A 13,365-nucleotide genomic window follows, 5' to 3' on the forward strand; every position below is an offset into this window, starting at 1 on the left:
TGGCTCAGTCAGATAAGCCTCCTGTTCTTGATTTCAGCTCAGGTCATGATTTCAGGGTCCTGAGGTCAAGCCACAAGTCAAGCTCTTTGCTCAGAAAGGAGTCTGCTTGAGATTCTCTCCCTCCTTCTCCCTTTGCCCTTCCCCCACCCATTCTCTCTCTCTTTCTCTCTAAAATAAATAAATAAATAAATAAATAAATAAATAAATAAATAAATAAATCATTTTAAAAATATAAGCTTGGTGTGACTTTGAATATTTCTTGATAGGGTTCTAATCCATCCACCAAGTTAGTTTCATTTGCCAATCTTCTAACTGCCTTCAATGTATATGTGAAATTGACTTGGAGTAGTATATTTTAATATACTGGATTGAAATCCCATCCCTAGTTTATGAGGATAAAGTGAATTGATTTAAATTACATTATTTTTTGTTTTGTATTCCCAAGATTCCTGTGGATCTTTGTGTTTTAAGCTATCATTTATTCAACATCTATCATGTACTAGGCATTATGCTTAGCACTTCAAATACATCACTATATAATTTAATATACATAATACTATATATGTAATTACTGCATATAATATAATAAAATAAATTGCTATTAATTTAATTCAAGTCATTAGTGTTGGCCAGGAGTTCTCACCATCTGCCCCTCCCCCCACTCATCAGCTCTTACAGATATCTCAAAATAAATAAATTTAAAAAAAAATAAATCACCAACATCTCAAAATATCACTTTATACTATACACTTCTTAAAAATTACATTATTAGGGGCGCCTGGGTGGCTCAGTCAGTTGAGAGTCTGCCTTTGGCTCGGGTAGTGATCCCAGGGTCCTGGGATCAAGCCCCACGTCGTCGGGCTCCCTGCTCAATGGGGAGTCTGATTCTCCCTCTGCCCCTGTCCCCACTTGTGCTCTCTCACTCTCTCAATCACTCTCTCTCTCTCTCAAATAAATAAATAAAATCTTTTTAAAAATGACATTATTATTAGACCAATTATTGTTAATTTCTATTAGGGTCTAATGATAACAAAAGATAATATATGTTAGTAGATCACAAATTTAGTAATTTTGTGAAGTATAGTTCTTTATAGCTGATCTTAATAGTATGCATTTAAAAACATTATTCTAGTGACACCTGTATGGCTCAGCAGTTGATCATCTGCCTTTAGCTCAGGGCGTGACTCCGGAGTCCCAGGATGGAGACCCACATCGGGCTCCCTGCATGGAGCCTGCTTCTCCCCCTGCCTATGTCTCTGCCTATCTCTGTGTGTGTGTGTCTCTCATGAATAAATAAATAAAATATTTAAAATAAATAAACAAACATTATTCTTAAAAGGTGTCTGTGGATGTCACAAAACTACCCCAGGTGTGCTTGGTACAGAATGGAATAAAAACCTCCAATCAAAGCTAATCACAATAACTCCACTTCCCCCCACCAGAGATTGATTTATCAGTTATCATATGACCCAATTCTGGCCAATGAAATAAAAATCTATTGGGCTGGGCTTCCTCCTTCCTTTGAGCTCCAAGAAGAGATAGTTGCTCTGGCCCCTCTGCTTGCAGCTGTGCCTCAGTGAGATGGCTAGAACTGCTGCCACCATTTTGCAACCAATCTAGGGATGGATGACATTGCCACACAGAAGGTGGTCTGCCCTGGAGGACTGCTGTGAGGAGGTTGCCTGGAGGGTCAGGCCTGGAGCTTGCACTACTGTTTTAGCCAGTTTAGGTTGTGGTTTTCTGACATTTGCAGCCATAAGCACCTTAATTCTGCAACTATACTTAGAGAAAAGACTTCTCAGAGAAGGTGACACTCAAGTGGCAGCAAGGATTAGGCAGATGAGTGGCGATTCTAAGGGTTTGAGGAAACAGTGTCTGCAAAGTCTTGGAAGAGTGAGTGAGTTCGGCTTGTTTGAGACACGAGAAGCTCATAGGACTGGATAATGGTGACTGAAGGGGAGAGTGAAATAGATAAGATTACCAAAAAAGGGACGCCTGGGTGGCTCAGCAGTTGAGCATCTGCCTTCAGCTCAGGGCATGGTCCTGGGGTCCTGGGATCAAGTCCCGCATCAGGCTCCTGCAGGGAGCCTGCTTCTCCCTCTGCCTATGTCTCTGCCTCTGTGTGTGTGTGTGTGTGTGTGTGTGTCTCATGAATAAATAAATAAAATCTTAAAAAAAAAAAAGATGAGCAAAAAAGATCACGCAGGGCCTTCTAGACCACAGTGAGAAGTTTAGACTTAATTTTAAGTGTAATAGAAAGTCATTGAAGGACTTAGAGCAGAGAAGTGACATGAAGCGAGCTCATTCTGGCTGCTGCTGTTTGAAGAATATACTGGAGGGAGAATATAGCTATGGGGAGATGTGAGGCTATGGTAGGAATCCAGGTAGGAGATGATGATGGCCTGGGCTCTATAATGGAAATATTTATTGGAATTGTTAATCTCAAATTTTAGTTTGTGAAACAATCACTCATTGCATTTGTTTAAAATGCAAGTAAGCTCACCACTAGATTTTGTTGTAAATGGTCTACAGACCACATCCATGAAACACCAATGTAGAAACATTGGTTAGGACCTTTGACTCTCTGGATAAGACTGCTTTCCAAAAATAACCATGTCCCATTCTTTAAATGATCCCAATATAGGGGTTTACAGCTTTCCCAAATAAAAGGTCCTTAAGTCCCAAACTTCTTGGAGTCACATGTTTTTTCCTATAGTCTCACTCAATCTGGCCCAGCAGAGGCTTTCTGTTCCCTCTTATGCTGTAGATAGACGTGTTCCTATTATTTACTATCCCTTACATTCATTTTTTTTAAGATTTTACTTATTTATTCATGAGAAACACAGAGAGAGAGAGAGGCAGAGACACAGGCAGAGGGAGAAGCAGGTCCCATGCAGGAAGTCCGATATGGGACTCGATCCCAGGACTCCAGGATCACACCCTGAGCCAAAGGCAGATGCTCAACCACTGAGCCACCCAGGCGTCCCTATCCCTTACATTTCTGAGCATTATTCTTTTATGCACTCAAAAAGCATCTATTAAGTTTTATCTAGGTGCTTGGTGCTGATCTGGACACTGGTCATACCAAAATAAATAAAACACACCCTGTCACATGAGAAATGTTCATTATTTTCCTTATCTTCCCTTGGATGCCATTCGTGCTATAAAACTTAGTATTATGAAGGAGAAAAGAAAGAACACAAAGGGAAATTAGATTCAGTAGAAAATAGGAGCAGGGGAATAGTCAAGAACAAGACTTTGGAAAAATACAGACTGATGAGACTGTTCCTAGATCCTGCATGCACATCGGGTCTTCTTATGAATATCTTACCTGAACCTTAGACAAAGAACAGCCAGCCTCTAATATCAGGACAGCATCTGACAACCTGAGAGCACTCCAGAGACATGGATTGAATACCCAGAAGAGAAAGTGATGTGTGTAGATTGTTTTATAAATCACTAGGGTCAAGATTTTCTTGTCATGGGGAGGAAGAAACAAAAAGGAGCTCTCGTGCCATCTTCTGAAGTTGTCCAAGACAAAGTCCCCAAATCACTTCATGCTGATCCCATCAGAAAGGTGGACAATTTGAGAATTCATGAGATATATTGGGATTTTAGCCCCGTCCTAGCCCCTTTGATATTAATACACTCGGCTCTCTAACCCTCTCCTGAATAAGACTAGAAGGGGTTTATTGAGAGCATAATTACTGCTTCTAGAAATACCAGAAATTCTTCTCTAAAGGATAAATATTGAGTTATTTGGAGTAGGCATCAAAGGTGACATTAAAGCTTTAAACACCAAAAGCCTTAAAAGCAACAATCATTCAGTAAGTAACAGTCTGTTCTCATGAGTTATCTAGAACCTAATATTTTTTTCCTAGCCCCGCTGAACTCTTCACAATGTGACAAACAATAGGTTAGACAGGAAACAAGTTGACAAACAATAGGTTGCAATAAAGGAATTACGTATTATATACAAGTTACATTATCAATAAATTGACTTTGCCAACATGCTGGCACAGCACATCTTTCAAGTTGCTGGCATATCTCTGATTTAAAATACAAAGAAATAAATAAATAAATAAATAAATAAAATAAAATAAAATAAAATACAAAGAAATTTGGGATGCTCAGTTGGTTAAGTGTCTGCCTTCAGCTTGGATCATGATCCTCGGAATCCTGGGATCAAACCCTGTGACTCCTTGCTCAACGAGGAGTCTGGTTCTCCCTTCCCTCTGCCCCTCACCTTGTGCATGCTCTCTCTAGTGCTCTCTCGCTCTCTCAAATAAATTAATTAAATAAATATAGAAAGAAATTTAAAAGTATAAAAATACGGGAGCACCTGGCTGGCTCAGTCCAGAGAGGATGCAACTCTTGATCTTGAGGTCATGAGTTTGAGCTGCACTTGGGGATAGAGTTTACTTTAAAAAAAATTTTTTAAGATAAAAATAAAAGTATAAAAATAGAGAAATGGAACCCTGGGTTTTATTGTACATTAACAGACCTATGGCTTACTGAAGGGTGGGGGAAAGAGGATGAGGAAACTACCAGGGTTTAACCTAATTTAAATTTACAAACTATTTATAAAATTGGAGCATTCAGTTTAATAAGTATTTTTGCTTTCTGGGATTCCAAATAGCCAGTTTCACAGGGTTTGGGGTAGTCGTTTTGTTTTGTTTTTTCCTGAATTGTGATGCCAGCTTCTGAGACACAATCTCAGGCACTTGGAAAAGTCTAGTTTTAAAAGTGTAACTGTAGCTCGTACACATGCTTATACTTGTCAACCCATACAACTACAATTGTTCCCAAAAGGTACTCTGTTTATATTAGGTTTATTTTCCTGGTTTGGTACACAGTTAAACACCAATAAATTCACTAAATCTAGTCAGATAAAAATCTTTCTTTCATTGCCTTATGAATATTTACTATGGTTAACACCTTCCTAGGGTGTCCTGGCAGCATTTTTGTTTGGCGCTTTTTTAAATGAAAACCATTCCTAGAAAAAGTCTAAAGTCACCTCTTAACACAAAGATCCTCTTGTAAAAATTTTTGGAATAAAAGTATTTATCCTCCAAACATGAGTGCTAATGTAGGTTATATGCAACTGAGTGAAACCAGTCTATACTTTTGTTATAAAATATGTGAAAGCACCATGATGCTTTTCTATATGATTATGCTTCCTACTTCTCAGGGACAATCTGTCTCAAAGGCAGTCATTCAGCTACCTGAGCAGTTTTCAATTTCCAACAGCACAATCTCATCAGGAGAGATTGGACAGAGAGATAAGACTATCCTATATACAGTTGCATCTAGAGTCCAAGGCCAAATCCCACTGTTAATGCTACATTTCACTCAAGAGCCATTTTGTGGACTGCTCATGAGTAACATTTTTAACCGTAATTCTGTATTCGTTGTTAGAAGGAAAAGCTTTTTTTGTATTTAACTGGTCAATTCTTTTAAGTAAATATGACCTCAGTTCTATGAATTAGCTAGTGACCATGAGCAGATTCTTTCTGAGACAGCCACTTTAAATTATACTACTAGCAGGAGAAAGAACTTTCTCAATGGTGGTTTTCTAACTACTGCCAAATTTTCAAGGTAGAAAATCGTCCTTAAATGAGTTAAAGGTAGGTCCCTCCACCCCTTTCCTTACACCCCTTTCCTTACATCCTAAACAAAGACAGTACTGAGTTTGAAATCTCATGAGGGGTTTATTATTTTAAACCTTACTTTTATTATCATTTCTTGTATGTACATGGCTACAAATTTCACTTTTTCTAAGATTTCATTCTAGGCAAATTTTCTAATTAAATTGTAACACTGAGAGCATATCTAAATATTTGAATTCATTTCTGATGAAAGCAGAGGGGCCAGACGTTTAGCAGAGATCACTGTGCTGACATGTCTGCTTTCTATATGTGAAGCTATTGGCTCAACCAAGCAGCACAAGCCCAGAAAAGTTCACTCAATCATCTAATCCCTTCTAGCATTACCTTTTTCCGTTTTTAAATCTTTAGCTAATTAGAGGCACAACCTTATCATGAAAGAAGAGAAAATATTTCCTCTTAGCCCTTTTAATCCACCTTCGTTACCAACTGCACTGTCTCCTCCCACCAGCCTTAATTGACTACCCACTGTTGATGAACAAATCGATCATTCAATAAAGATAGTGCTCATTTCCATTTGAAAAGACAAGTGCATCATATCTACCTGGAATGTTTATGAAGATATGTGCAAAAGGAAGAGATAATGAAAAGGATACAGGAGGATACAGGATTTAAGAGATGACTACATAAGTCAAATTGCTGAGAAATAAGTTACAGTGATCTCTCACTTCCTATATGTTACCATTAGAAATTCACTGCTGGTCTTGTTTACTTTCTCCAAATAGCTGATCCAACATAAGACCTCTTTTGACACTGAGTTGAGACATGGATAATGTACTTTACCTGAGATGGTACTTCATTCATTCTAATAATCCATTGATTTTTTGTAAAATCCAATAACTGATTTTTTTCTTACCAAAAAATTATCAATCAGGTAGCCCATATAGATATATACATTTGCACATGTAGCCATTAATATCACAGCCTCAATAATTTGCCAAAAACATGAAGGTTTTATATTTTTCTCCCATCAAAAGAAGTTGTAGATATTATGATTATTTGTTCAGTTGTAAAAGGTTGAATCAATTAAAATATGTCTAAAAAGAAAGTCTTCAAATGTTCCTCAGCCTCAGTTTAACAGCCATCCGCAAAAAAAAAAAAAAGTAAAAGAAATAAAAATAAAAATACCACACCAAAGTCTAGAACAGGAAGTAAAGAATAAATACCACTTTCAGTTATGGCTGGGACATAAATGAGCACAAGGAGGTCTTAAACTTGAATTTCAGCCAGGACACCAAGATTGTTGATACCATTTCCAAGAGAACTAAAGAATATTAAGGCGAATTATGTGGTCAGGACTTGAGGTTTTCTTTCTCAGCTAAGAAATATGGCATGTTAGAACTTTCTTCTCTTAATGGATGAAAGATATAATTTCAACTCTTAACCAGTTGATATGTTTAGTCAAAGAAGGCCAATGCTGGAATGACAAATAATAATCTGCATCAAATTAGTCTTCACAATATAGACTGCCCTGTGAACCAACAAGGAACTATAGATTAGGCTCTGGACCTTCTACCTCCGTAGAAGGGGATACAATCACCAAAAGAATTTCCCACAGGAAACCGCAAACCCCAAAACCACCTGTCCTTTGCACAAAGGTTGGCCCACCCCAACTTTGTTTAATTCTTGAGAGCCAGTCGGTATACAACCGACCAAAAACCACTGAATTTCACAACGCACCTTGAGACAAACTGAATTTGAGAGGCTATTTTATGGGTATTTTGCCTCCACTCCTACAGGTAATATAATCCACAGTACCCCCACTGGTTAGCAGTATTTGACTCTCCTAATCCTCATTACCATACTTCCGTTGGAATACTTCTCAAGGGAAGTATGGGTGAGGGCACCAGCAAAGAAAATAAGTCTTTCTTAATAATTTGTGTTGTTCATAAAAAGTGTAATGGAAGATGAGAAACAACCTTGAGTCTTGTTTGTGAATTTTGTTCATATCGTCACAAAAATTTGGTACCTTTGTTTTCCTATACTTTATCCACCTATTTTAGGTGGATTCAATTCAAGTCTTTATAAATCCAAAGTTATGCATAGTTTGGCTTTTAAAAAGGGAAGGTGAGGGCAGCCTAGGCTGCTCAGTGGTTTAGCACTGCCCTCAGCCCAAGGCCTGATCCTGGAGACCCGGGATCGAGTCCCATTTCTGGCTCCCTGCATGGAGCCTGTTTCTCCCTCTGCTTGTCTCTCTCTCCCTCTCTCTCTCTCTCTCTCTCTCATAAAAAAATAAAATCTTAAAAAAAAAAAGGGAAGGTGATCACAAATTATAACATTTGTCATATGCATACTTTTACAGTAAATTTACTACCATGTGATGCTAAAAACTTGAACTTGGAAAAATACAGCATTTGTATTTCATTTCATTCCTTGTTTAGCTCAACTGACTAATGCCAAAATCTTCAAATTTTATAAGACATTTTACTTATTTTCCCCTTGTCTTTAGACTTAACAGAAGGAAAAATGCTTTCAACAGTTAAAGAACCAGTTAGGTATTTGAAATCGACCTATAATTAAAATCATAACATGTCATGCATCATGAAATATAGTGAGAATATCCAGCATGTTATCTTCTGAGTACTCCATGCGGGCTAATTCATTTTAGCTATAACTAATTTCCACTGGAAAGAAAGTTACTATACTTTTGAGCATATTGACAAATAAGTCTTTCAGCTTCGTGGAGGTTAAGTGGTTGAGCAGGAAGTACTGCCTCAGCACATATATATCAATCCTTTAGAGAAATTCTAAAATCCAGGGGCCTGGATTTCCACACTTATTTTATTCCACTATGATACATCTGTAAAGCAGAAATAAGACTCCCCTCTTTATCCAGCCTTCAAGTTCAGTCATATATTTTTTTATTTGAAATGAACTAAAGCTGATTTAGAGCGGACATGCCTTTTGGAATGCCCCGAGGCCTTTCATTTCTTGAATGATATGCTAAAGCTTGGAATCCACCCAAACCTCCTTGAAGCACCCTCTGCAAAGTTTAATCTAATTTAAATTAACTTATCCCTCAGCATAAAATGCTCTTACTTATTTCTCTTTATTTTTCAAGTGAGCACATGGACTTATTTTTGTTTCTAAATGTGTAGATGCTGAAACAACTTAGAAAGAAAAAAACCTACATATTTCTTTATTTCAGTCATGTTAAAAGCAATGACAGAAAGCGTAATTATGAGAACTCCTGGCCTGGCACCATGCAAATCATTTCATAATATGCAAATGATAGAGCTGCAACATAGTCATAGTGCCTACTAAACGTTTCTCTGATTATGAGACATATTCTTAAAAGTAATGGACCTGGACTCTCATTTTTTCTATTCATTTCTGTGTACTGTTTACATACAAATCTTTACTTTGCAAATAGAAGTAATGTTAGAAGATGTACTTGCCAAAAATAAGCATTTTGTGGACAAGTTCAATTCTGCAGGCATAAGGTAGAGTACATGTATATAACAGACCTTTTTGGTAAATTTCTAAACACTCCTCCACTCCCTCTACCTCTACCTAAAGGGCAATGTGAGTGTAATATAGGGTTTGCTAAACAAACAAACAAAAAAGTGTTGAACTCTTCCTGAGTGTGTATAGTAATTGACCACAAATTGATCTACTTCTCTAAACTAAAAACTTAAATATGGACAGTTTTTAGTTGGCTAGGATACTTGAAAATATGAAAATGCTGGAGAAAAAGGCAATGTTAAAGAATTGAATACAAAATGCTTCCTCCAATAATGACAATGAAATAATTGTGAAGGGATTGAGGTATGTTAAGGATCCATCCTTAAAGACATCTACCACATGTATGCTTCACCTACTCTCTGGGATTGATTTTTATTTTTGCTGGGGTTGTTCCTCCTATGGGTAAAAGTAAATCCCAACATAATCCCAGAAGAAAGTTTCTCTCTCTCTCTCTCACTCTCTCTCTCTCTCCCCCCCCCATTTACCCATGCAAATTTCAGCTATGCATTTTGCTTTCACTAATACCTGAATGAGAAAGTCCTTGAAATGAGAGAAGGATGTGCAATATGTCAAAATGAGCTATTTATCCCTGGTGATTATTAGAGAGTGTCACAAGAGAAGAAATGCACCCAAGAGGGTCCTGCACAATTCCAACTCTGGGAATTGTGTTCTATCTAAAGACTCTGTCATTTCAGCAGCCCATTCATTTACTCAAAAAAATATTTATCAGGTGCTATTATATCCAGCACTGTGTTAACATCAGCAAAGCATTAAATCTTCAAAGTAGTTTCTTACTCTACACTTATGTTGACACATTTAGGTGGGGCCTTAAATTCTCTACTCAGCTGAATGCTTTAGTTCCCTTCTAAGTAATTTGTCATTTTCAGGCACATTTAAGTGGGTTTTATTTTTCATCAATGGAATTCTACCAAATAGGATGGCATCCACAGAAGTGTTCAAATCATGAAGAAGAGATAGGACAAAATCCAAGCATTGTAGATATAAACGCCATTCCAGAATTAAATTACTGGAGTTAAAATGGAAGATTCTAGACTTAGAGCTTCAAGAAATATGTTTTGACCATCCCCGAAGGCTAATCAGACCTAATGTCTCTATTACAGACTTGTGCTTCTTTCAGTGTTTCAGACAAAAGGAGGCCGTGACCAAAACCGGCCCTCACTGGAAACACCAGCATCATGGGAATCTTCCCAGGCGGCTTTGTGCAAATATAAGGAGGCTTCAAGCATGTTATAATTATAGCTATTATTCATTAAATGTCTATTGTGCCAAGCACTCCACATTTAATACTTCCGCTCATTTAAGCTTCACGGTACCCCTGCAGGGTGAGTATCATAGTTCTATTTTCCCTGGAGAGGATCAGAGAAGTTAGGTAACTGGTGCAAAGTCACACAGTTTGCAAGTGTGTCTCAGTGATGGACCGGTGAGGACGCATCATTCTGATTCCCACTTCAGTTTCTCTGTAATGTCTTTCTACTTAAAACCAAACAAAGCCATCTGCCTAGATTCCATGATGGTTGAGGAGAGAGAGATGGGAACCGATAATGCTGTCTGAACTCACAGAGAAAAGGAGATTCTGTAAGAGGACAAGCAGCCGCAGCTGTCTAGATTAAGGAGAAAAGGGCGTCTTTAGGGGCCTTGGGTTTCCTACCTTCTACCAACCCGAGGTTGCGCGGTGACTGGCAGGAGAGTACGACCCAAGGACGGCTGGCCTCGAGGGGGTCTGAGTCAACTTCTCAGCTCCCTTTTCTCTCCTCCCCCCCCCCAACACACACACACACACACACACACCATCTCCCAACCACCCGCGCAGAGCTTCCACTGCCGGGCCTGGTGAGGCGAGGCGAGGCGAGGGGACAGATGGATGCTGCTGACGGATGGGGGCGGCCGAGCGCGAGGGCGCTGAGTGAGGCCCAGCGGCGACGAGGTGCAGGCAGCTCCCCCGCGGGCCCCGGCTGGGGTCGCAGCGGAGCCCTCTGCCCAAGAGCTGGCGCAGCCCGGCACGGGGGGGCCCGGGGGGGCCGAGGCCGCGGGTGTCCCATCTCGCTCAGAGGTGACCCGAAGGCGGATGTGGCGGCTGCGGCCCACGCGGCCTGCAGGTCGGGCCTGGAGGCGCCCAGCGCCCTCCCCGCTCCCCTCCCCGTCGCGGGCGCGGAAGGCCGGGCCGCCGCGGCCCCACGCCTCTCCCTCCCCCGGCCCCGCGCCGGGCTCCGCTTTCCCTCCACCAGCTCTAGGCCGAATTCAATCCGAGAAGGCTCCTTTGAGCTTTTGTGTTTGCTGGGGGAGATGTGGGCGCAGGAGGGATCGCGTTACAACTTTCATTTCCTGAAATGTTTGAGGGAACATCCAGGGTTTTTATCCCCCCATCAGGCCGGGCGATGGGCTCAGGTTTCAGGCCTTGTCACTCAGCTGTCACCAAACAAACGAAGCTCTCAGAGCTCCGGAGAGGGAGTGCTACCTGCTATTCGTGACCCCTGGAGCAGGTGATCGCTCATGGGAAAAACAGGTAGAATTAATCATAGGGCTGTTCTCTGTTTCCTCTCCTTTTTGGCAGACCTGCCCACAGTGTGAAACCTGTCAGAAAACAAATTAACTCTTTCTTGTCCCCCAGGGGAACCAAAAATAAATTTTCGGAAAACCCAACACACATTCACATCAAATGACCCCCGAATGAGAGCTGGAGAGAACAGCTTTACAGCTGACTCCACTTGGCAACGTCTTAGTTTGTGGGGTTCCTATCTTTGTGGGACTTGAAACCCGAAGGAACCAGGAGAGAATGGTGCATATTCCTGCCTCCTGGCTCTGCCTACTGAAAGGAGGCCCAGGAGTGGTCTCTGAACTTAGGAGGATTCATCTCCTTTCTTCCTGGGTGTCAGTGCTGTTGGGCTTGACCCTGGTTAAAAGAAAACCTTTACCCTACCACAAGTTCCTAAGAAATGTCTGCAAATGTGTGTTTTCCCTCTGCCAGATGCTTGCCTAAGTCAACCTTGTTGAGCATCCATGCTGGGCTCTGCATTAGAAAATCCAAATTATTTCAGAATCCCCCACCCCCACCGCCCGCCATTTATTTCTAACTTAATTTGGAAGTAATCGTTTAACAATTATTTCTTGCCTTAGTTGCTCAAAAACAGAAACTTAGCACACTAGTGTTCTTTGTTGTGTGGATACTGTGTAACTGCTACATATTATATAGTATAATACAAATTTTAAATTATACCTTTATTTTCCATTTTGTTCTACCTTTATTTGTCCTATATCTCTTTCCCTCCCTGGGGGAAAAAAAAATTTTTTTTTAATTAGAAGGAAAGAGGAAATCCATACAGATTTGCCTCTGAGATACATTAATGTTGGAAAAGTTAACAAGGACAGCTTTAGAGCTTTAAAACAGACTGATTTTTTTTTTTAAACAGAAGTATGATAACGGGATTGCATTGTCATTCAGCCTTTTAGTTTTTCCATAAAAGATTTTTTTGTGTGAGAAATCAGGAGATATATTGTATGTAAAAATAATCCTTCTGGCTTTCTTTATGAAGATTTTGTATGTTTATTTTGAAAACAGCCATTGGTTCCAGATTCCCAGAACTGATTTTCTTAGATTAGCTATTTGTACTCAGAGGTAGAGCCCTGAGCAATATTATTCTTCAATTAAAATCAAGAACTTGACTTTAGGAGGAAGCATGTTATGTTTATATAGCATCAGCAACGCATAGAAAATATTCACCACACATATCTGCAGACAGACAAGGCTTCAATTGTTTAAATGTTCTTTTCACTTCGTAGATTACTAAGGCACATTGACTTTCTATCTGGCTTAATTTTTTTAAGCTTGTTTGTTACCTACTTTCACATTCACGGCATTCTAAATAAATACAGAGCGAATGCTTCTTCCATATAACTATCTCCTTGACTTAGAGGTAAAGCTGCCTTCTGCAAGGTATTGCAGACTATGCCACCTCTCTCCCCCTCAAAATGGAAATTTTCTGTACAAGCACTGTAAGCTTTTGCTCCCTTCCATCCACCAACCACACCAGTCCCTACCACTATCACCCCCACCCTTGCAACACACACAAGCTGCAGAGGTTAAGGGAGTGTTACTACATACTGAGGCTTCCAGTTTAAATATAATATCTGTGTGAGGGCCAACTAAAGATGTCACAGCTATGTGGGTTTGGTTTGGTTTGTTGTTGTTTTTGTTGTTTCACAGTCCCAAAGCCTT

Source organism: Canis lupus, chromosome 9 (assembly GCF_048164855.1).
Source record: "Canis lupus baileyi chromosome 9, mCanLup2.hap1, whole genome shotgun sequence".
Lineage (NCBI taxonomy): Eukaryota > Metazoa > Chordata > Mammalia > Carnivora > Canidae > Canis > Canis lupus.